At 51.2% G+C, this 7,669-nt stretch overlaps 1 protein-coding gene across 1 annotated transcript in view; it reads left to right on the top strand.

Annotated features, from left to right (window-relative positions):
- The first annotated feature begins 2,578 nt into the window (after positions 1-2,578).
- ZBTB17 (zinc finger and BTB domain containing 17) overlaps positions 2,579-7,669 on the top strand; it is a 33,143-nt gene continuing 28,052 nt past the window's right edge. Inside the window, exons 1-2 of the mRNA XM_030325303.1 lie at positions 2,579-2,695; positions 4,776-4,858. The gene's annotated coding sequence lies outside the window, so the exon portion shown is untranslated. The remainder of the gene's footprint in view (positions 2,696-4,775; positions 4,859-7,669) is intronic.

The raw sequence follows: 7,669 nt of genomic DNA, 5'->3' as shown, positions 1-7,669 counted from the left end.
ATAGAAACCTTGCTGGGCTTTCTCTTTAAACTTTTTACTTTGGAAAAAAAAAAAAAAAAAAAAGAATGTAGGTTCACATGCAATCTTAAGAAACAATACAGAGCAATGCCACCACCTCCTTCTTTACCCAGTTACCCCCATGCTAACATCTTGCAAAACTATAGAACACTATCTCGACCAGGATATTTACATGGATGCAGTCAAGGTGCCCAACATTTCCATCACTACAAGGATCCCTCATGTTGTCTCTAGTCTTCCTTTAACCTAAAAGGGATTCAGTACAGAAAATTAAGTGTTTATAACATTATTGGAGGGGCTGAAAGAATGGTCTCTAGACTGGTCCTCTAGTAATGGCTCTCAGAACACCATGGAACTCACCAGACGCTTTTACTTCTGCCACAGTCAGGAAAATGAGGAATCAAGAAGCCACCACTGAGATTATTGCATTCAACAGATCACCAGCAGGAATCCACGGATCTAGATTTGGGACTAGAAGCTTGTTCCCGGGCGCTGGAATGCTGAGTTTGGCTGTCACCATCTCACAGATGGCTTCTGAACACCAGTGGAGCTGGAGACTGGCCACCATGCACTGTTGAAGACCCCCACACGTGCATGACCTTGCTTGCCAGCCGCAATGAGCTAACATCGGTAGGACAGTTCTTACCAACTTGCAGAACTCATCTGTATCTGGAATTCTAACTGCAACTGAGTGTGGGAAATGGTATTTGAACTTTTTCGATTCTGGAAGGAGTGGGTGGACTATACCCAGCACAGATGGACACAGAGGTAGATCTGTGTCCTTTGTGTCCTTCGTATTGGGAGCACAGGTAGATCTGTGTCCTTCGTATTGGGAGCACAAGAGGGGTCCTATCAGATTTGCTTATGATTTTCTTTAAAAGAAAGAGTGAAGTCAACCTGCTACTGAGTCCCTTTGGTTTTCCTAGTTGTTGTGAAGGGAGGAGTGGTGACTTGGCTGACCCATGTTTGCTGAAGCTCCTTTTCAGGCTAGCCATGATGAATTTTTGTAGGTAACAGTCTGTCCCTTTGGGTACTTCCTCCAGCTGTGCTTGGCTGTGGGTGCAATCAAAGAGTAAAGGAGAAGCTGGATTTACTGAGGGTTGGAAAGCTTAGCAAACCTGATGAGGGAGTGTGGGGCAAGCTGAGGGCAAAGTACAGGCTAACAGCACCCCCCACGCCCACCCCGGTTGAACATGTGTGATGTTTCTGGGACACTCCTGGCTATCCAAAAACAAAGGAAAGCAGTTCAAGTGCTTGTCATGGTGATGTGGGAAACTAAGGCAAGTGAAAAATCAAATTCCTAATTTAATAGGCCTATAGCCCACTGACAAGTCCTTGAAACAAGCACAGTGACCTCCCTGTAGGATCCCAGCTGCCTCGATGATGACACTTTGCTAGGGGCAAAAGAGAATCTTAACATCATCCCAACCTTGAGGATCCTGTAAGTCTACTTCCTTTATCTCAACTGCTCCAAGATACATGCTGGCAATCCTACTCCAAGCTTATGGCCCCCTGATATACATCTGAAGGGTCTCATGACTAAGGTTTTATTAAATGGTAATAAATGGCATTTCCCTAGCAACAGCTAGCCCCTCAAGGTCCCGGAAAACTTACTTACAAAAATACCTTGGGGACTCACTCTATCCCTGACTGCCCTCCCCCCCCCCCACCCAACCTGAGGGTATATAATGAGTTACCCGTCAGGACCCCAGTGCAGCTCTTCCTGCCCACGGGTCCAGTCCCCGTGTTTTAATAAAATCACCTTTTTGCACCAAAGATGTCTTCAAGAATTCTTTCTTGGCTGTTGGCTCCGGACCACCCCACCATCACCCCAAAACCTCATCAAAACACATACGACAAAAAGACAAGGGAGCAAAGGCGTTCAGGATGGTGACAAGAGTGTGGTTAACATTCATGGGAAATCAACAGGATCAGAAGTGAAGAAAGGAGAGAGCCCACGAACTGTGAGGAAATAGAGAAGTCAATGGCCTAGAGGTGCTTTAAAGTTGGAAAGAGGCCAGAGAAGGACTGTTCACGTCTGCAGACACTTTTTTTTTGTTTCTAGCACCCTCATTCACACCCAGGCTAATCCTGGCTCTGCCCTAAATAGAGAACGGGGTAATGATTGGCTCAGAAGGTAGAAAAACATAAATGGGGATCTGCTGCTTTGGAGCCACACAACTGGTTCACATCTCTGCTCCACCACCTGTAAGATACGTGACAATGGGCAATTCGTTCAACCTTCCTGGGCCTCCGTTTTCTCTTCTTCAAAAGGGGGAGAAAAAAGCCTAACCCCACGGTTAGTGAGAAGATTTAAGGAGATCATGCGCGTAAAGCGCTAAACAGTGCCTGGCACACAGTAAGCGCTGAACGCGGAGAAGCTGTTACTGTTATGTTTGGAACAGAAAACCAAGGAAGGGTTACAATGAGGACAATTCTAAGTGCCGAAGTACTGTGTAACACAGAACTTCTGGGCAGGTAGGCGCATGCGCCTGTCCGCGGTCCTCGGCCGGCGCGGGCGCTGCGCATGCGCCGGAAGTTGCAGCCGGGAAGCCGGCGAGGTCGGTTCCGCCCGACTCTGACATGGCGGCGCCCTTTGTCTGCTCTGAAGTGCCGTCCCCGGCCTTCTCGCGGCCGTGATGCACCTCCCTCTACGGTGGGGTCCGGGACATGGCAGGTGAGGGCCAGCAGACGCCCGGGGCCCGGGGAGTCCCGGGAGCCGGGCGGAGGCGGTGAAGGATGGGGCGCAGCGGGACGCCGGGGACGGTTGTGTGGGGGAGGGGAGGGAAGTGGAATGGGAAGGGAACCGGGATTGGGGGGTGACCCCGCGGGGCAAGGGGGTGCGGGGCAGCCGCCAGGCGAGCGAGCGCTGAGGGGGCGAGCGGACCGGCAGTTCCCGCGAGGGAGCGCGAATCGCCTCCCGGCTTGGGTGACACCCCGGCTGGTAGCATCTCCGCCCCCGCCGCCCGGCTGTCACCGTCCCTTGACCTCGCGCGCCGTGGCGGGTGGTCGTTCTGCGGCCGCAGCGTGGCGCGGTGTCGGGGCAGCTCGCGTCGGCGCGTCGGGGGCAGGAGGGCACGGGCTTGCCGGACCAGGAGGTGTTGGCAGAGTGGGAGGTCCACACTGCCCCTGTACAGGATTATTTCATTCATTCCTTCCTTCCACCCGCGGCGGCTAGGCACCTGATAGGTTGTGAGGCTAGAGCGAGTGCGCCAGACAGACTTGATCCTGGTGGAGTGGTTGAAAGTGTGAACTGTGGAGCCAGGCAGCCCGGGTTTGGATCCGGACTCGGTGCTTGCCGGCTGTGTCCTGAAACACGTGAGGTTCTCGCTGTCTGCCCCGGTTTCCTCATCCTTAAAGCAGAGATGGTAATAAAACCTGCCCCCTAAGGTTGTTCTAAAGATTAAATAAGGTAACAGGTGCAAGGTGTGGAGAACCCTTCCTAGCATAACGTAAATGCTGTGTGTGTGTGTGTTGCTGTGACTGTTCGTTTCGTGGTCATCCCCCAGAGCTCAGAGACTCATGTGGGAGCCGTGGACATAAATGCGTGGTTCTGAAACTGCCCTGAAGGAAGAAAAGCATAAAAGTTCTCCTTGCTCGGGAAACAGAGTAGAGGCACCTCACTCAGTCTAGGCGGATCCAGGGAGGCTTTCTCTCCCCAGGAGGCTGAGACCTAACGGACGCTAGAAAAGGGGGAGGATTCTCACCTGAAGACGGGAGTTTGTGAGAAAGTTTAGGGGCTACTGGCATAACTGAATTGAGTTCTCTGCCCTAGAGACAGAGACAAGAGGTAGGACTAAAGAAGCAGGCTGTGGCCTGGTCCTGTGGGACCTTGTGAACCTAGTTAAGGGCTTTTAAGTTTTAGGTTAATGGAAAGCCATGTAAGGATCAGATGTGTGGATTAGAAAGATCACCTGTTTATGTGGAGGAGGCGTTAAAGGGAGCAGGCCTGGAGACCCGTTAAGAGGCTGCTAGAAGAATCCAGGTGAGAAATGAGGGTGGTCTTGAGTTAGGTTAGAGGCAGAGGGTGGGGAGAGAGGTTTTGGAGAACTGGCAAAACTCGGTGGTTACGTAGATGAGCAAGGAGAACTTTTATGCTTTTCTTCCTTCAGGGCAGTATCAGAATCACGTATTTGTGTCTGTGGCTCCTAGGGGCAGAGAGGTGTCGGGACTGACCTCACACTTGTGACCCACAGGTGGTGGTGCCACTCAGTGTGATAGGGAACAGGACGGGGAGTAGCTGTGAGAAGGGAAGATACGTTTGGTTTTGAACACGTTGAAAGCAGGTGCCTGTGGAACAGTCAAGTGGGACTATACAGTGGCGAGCTAGAAGTCGTCCTCCATCAAAAGTCACTGAGGTTGTGGGAGTGGGTGTGCTCACCTAGGGCAAGAGTATATTTCATGGGAAAGCAAGAGTGTCTGAGACTGCCCGGAGGGATGCTAATGCTGTAGCAATGCGGTAACTTGGGCACAGCCTTGTCGCTCTTGCTTTTCAGCATTGTGTTATGTCTTTCTGGTAAGCAGGGGTGTGTGAGGGCTGGGAGAGGGTTTACTCATCTTTGTGTCCCGGGTGGCCGGCACAGGGTCCGGCACGCAGCAGGCCGATAGTGATCCAAACGAACTTGTACTGAGGACTGACTTTGTGCCGGGCTCTGAATTTGCCTGTGTTTCATGGATGAGTGAAAAAGGGCGGCTTTAAGGGAGCAGGTGCCTTGCAGGTTCTCATCCGATTTTCTGCTTGGGTGTCTTTGATTCAGGTGATGAGCTGGAGGAGGAGAGCCAAGCTGGAGTTTACGCAAACTGTCAGAAAAGAGTAGCCTGGGCTCCTTGGAAATCTGAGGTATGTCAGTAATGCTCAAGGATGAAACAAACCAGAAGGTCAGCTCGCTTGTCCTTCTCCTCTAGGCTCAGCGCGATTCAAATCACCCTTTCAAGGCAGCTTTTTCTTTCAAGCTATACAGTGAGGACAGTATGCGAGTGTGGTTGGGAGATTGTTGCTGTCATTATTCGTGGTTTACCAATGAAGACCAGACTAGGTTAATCACTGGGCAAATGCTCACACCTTGCTTTAATCAAATACAACCTAACATGCTCCAGCCAAGCAATCCCAAAATACAGTGGCTGAAACAAACTCGAAATTTACTCCTCTCCTCTTGATAATCTAGAAGTAGGCAGTCCAGAGTTGGTAGGGCATCCTGCTCTGTTCTGTGAAGTATCCGGAAATGGGGTTCTAGTGATCATGTGGCTCTCCTTGCTCAAACCCAGATCTCCGTCTCCTGGTCCAAGCTGGCCGCTCCAGCCCCCGCCATTATTGTCTGCACCTCATCTGGCAGACAGTGGGGAGTACATGTTCATTCCTTTTAAGGTTCTTTTTTTTTTTTTTTTTTTTTCAACGTTTATTTATTTTTGGGACAGAGAGAGACAGAGCATGAACGGGCGAGGGGCAGAGAGAGAGGGAGACACAGAATTGGAAACAGGCTCCAGGCTCTGAGCCATCAGCCCTGAGCCCGACGCGGGGCTCGAACTCACGGACCGCGAGATCGTGACCCGGCTGAAGTCGGACGCTTAACCGACTGCGCCACCCAGGCGCCCCATCCTTTTAAGGTTCTAATGTTTAAAGATCTGTATTCTTGTACAGCATGTCCCCAAACATAAGCATCTGGTGTACCACCAAAGAACGAATCATGACTGTCCCAAAGCTGGAGGGAAAGCTGGCTAAGGGAGCCTGCTTGGTCCCTGTGTGACTGGATTGCTGACCCTGGGGCTTGGGCCCAGCCTGAGGGAACGTCCCCTGTATTGGTGACAGAGGGCTGGGTGTTCTCCCCAAGGCAGACTGCTCTGGCTTGCTTGGGCACAGGGAGTCCTGGCTTGTTAATGCATTCAGTGCTTCCTGTGCCCAGCAGGTCAGACGCCATGCCAGGTGCTAGCTAGGGAAGACTGGATCCTGGGAGCAAGGAGCTCTTAGCCGTGTGGGTAATCACCATATAACACAAGGAACACTACGGGGGTCTATTCCCAAGTGTGAGGCGATCCAGGGGAAGGATGACTGATGGTGGAAGGCTCTGCTGAGAGGGGGGGGGGGGGAGGAGATCCAGACTGAACAACGTGTTTGGGTTGACATTTGTGAAGCTCCCCTTGTAGGCAGTGAGGACTCTGGTGTTAGGTGTGAATCTCTGTTTAGTGGCTCTGTATCCTGAGGGCCAGTTATGTCACTGCTGTGCCTCAGTTTCCTCCTCTGTCAGATAGGGATAACAGTACCTACACCACAGAATTGTTTTGAGAATTCCCTGTGGGGAAGCTGGGTTGTGTCCTCGCTCAAGGCAGGAATTATCCCGATTGTCCAGAGGGGATCAGCGACCGCTCTGGGAGTTCTGCCAAGCTCTCTGATTAAAGGGGTCCATCTGTGGATTCTCAGAGACCGTACTCTGAATGGTCTGGCGAGGGGTCCTTTGGGAAGGGAAGGATTGCCTCTGCCTGTTGAATTCCCATAAGCTCAAATGCTGCTGGGAAGCCTTCTCTGGGCCCTGCCCGGTCACCCACCCAGCTGAGGGTAGAGCTCCTCCTCTGTTGATTTCTTAGCATCCTGCACTGATGTCTCAATGCATTCCTACCTCACGGGATAATCCTAGGTTTCTCCGTCTCCCCGTTGGCATCGTGCAGGCGGGGACGGGGCTTGTTTCTTCCGGTCCCTGGCACATAGCTGGTGCTCAGTAGACATGCTTGGGTGGATGAATGATCAGCCTTGGCTGGCTAGGGAGGAACCAGCAGTCAGGTTGGAGAGAACCCCAGCGTGATGTGGGGTTGGCATGCTATTGATTAAAGACAGGAGAAACCTGACGGTTTATGTGGTATCTGGCTGGAGTAGGGGTGTAAAATAAAATGGTGACCTGTGAGATTTGACAGTTTAGGCCAGAAGATAGTTCCTCTGTCTTTTTCTAGTAGAGCATGGTTTCTCAACTTTGATTTTTTTTTCAATTTTTATTTTTTAATGTTCATTTGTTTTTGAGAGAGAGAGACAGAGTGCGAGTGGGGGAGGGGCAGAGAGAAAGGGAAACACGGAATTGTTTCCCTGAAGCGGGCTCTAGGCTCCCAGCTGTCAGCACAGAGCCTGACATGGGGCTCAAACTCACCACAAGATTCATGCCCTGAGCCAAAGTCGGATGTTTAACCGACGAAGTCGCCCAGGCAGCCCCTTCTCAATCTTGGTGTTATCGACATTCAGAGCTGCGTAAATCTTTGTTGTGAGCTGTCCTGTGCACTTCGGGATGGTTCTAGCATCCCTGGTCTCCACCCATAGATGCCTGTAATACTCACCTACCTCACCAGCTGTGACAATGAAACATGACTCCGGACATTGCCAAACATCTCCTGGGGCCAGATGGTCTCCCGCTAGAAGCCTGCAGTGTAGGGTACTGGTTAGAAGTCAGACATACCTGGACTCTTACTCGTTCTTATACCCACTAGATGTGCCTCTGGGCAAAATACTTGGTCTCTCCAAGCCTCAGTTTCTTCCGTTGTAAAATGGGGTTACTGATGACCTCACACATAACTTTATTGGCTGGAATTATTGATGAGGTGATGAATGTGAAATGCTTAGTCGGGTCCCTGACTCCATAATTGGTAACTGGTGTTATTATGTGTTAGCAGAAGA

This window comes from Lynx canadensis, chromosome C1 (genome assembly GCF_007474595.2).
Source record: "Lynx canadensis isolate LIC74 chromosome C1, mLynCan4.pri.v2, whole genome shotgun sequence".
In the NCBI taxonomy this organism is placed as follows: Eukaryota; Metazoa; Chordata; class Mammalia; order Carnivora; family Felidae; genus Lynx; species Lynx canadensis.
The sequence above is the reverse complement of the archived record's forward strand: the minus strand, read 5'-3'. Positions and strand labels throughout refer to the sequence as shown.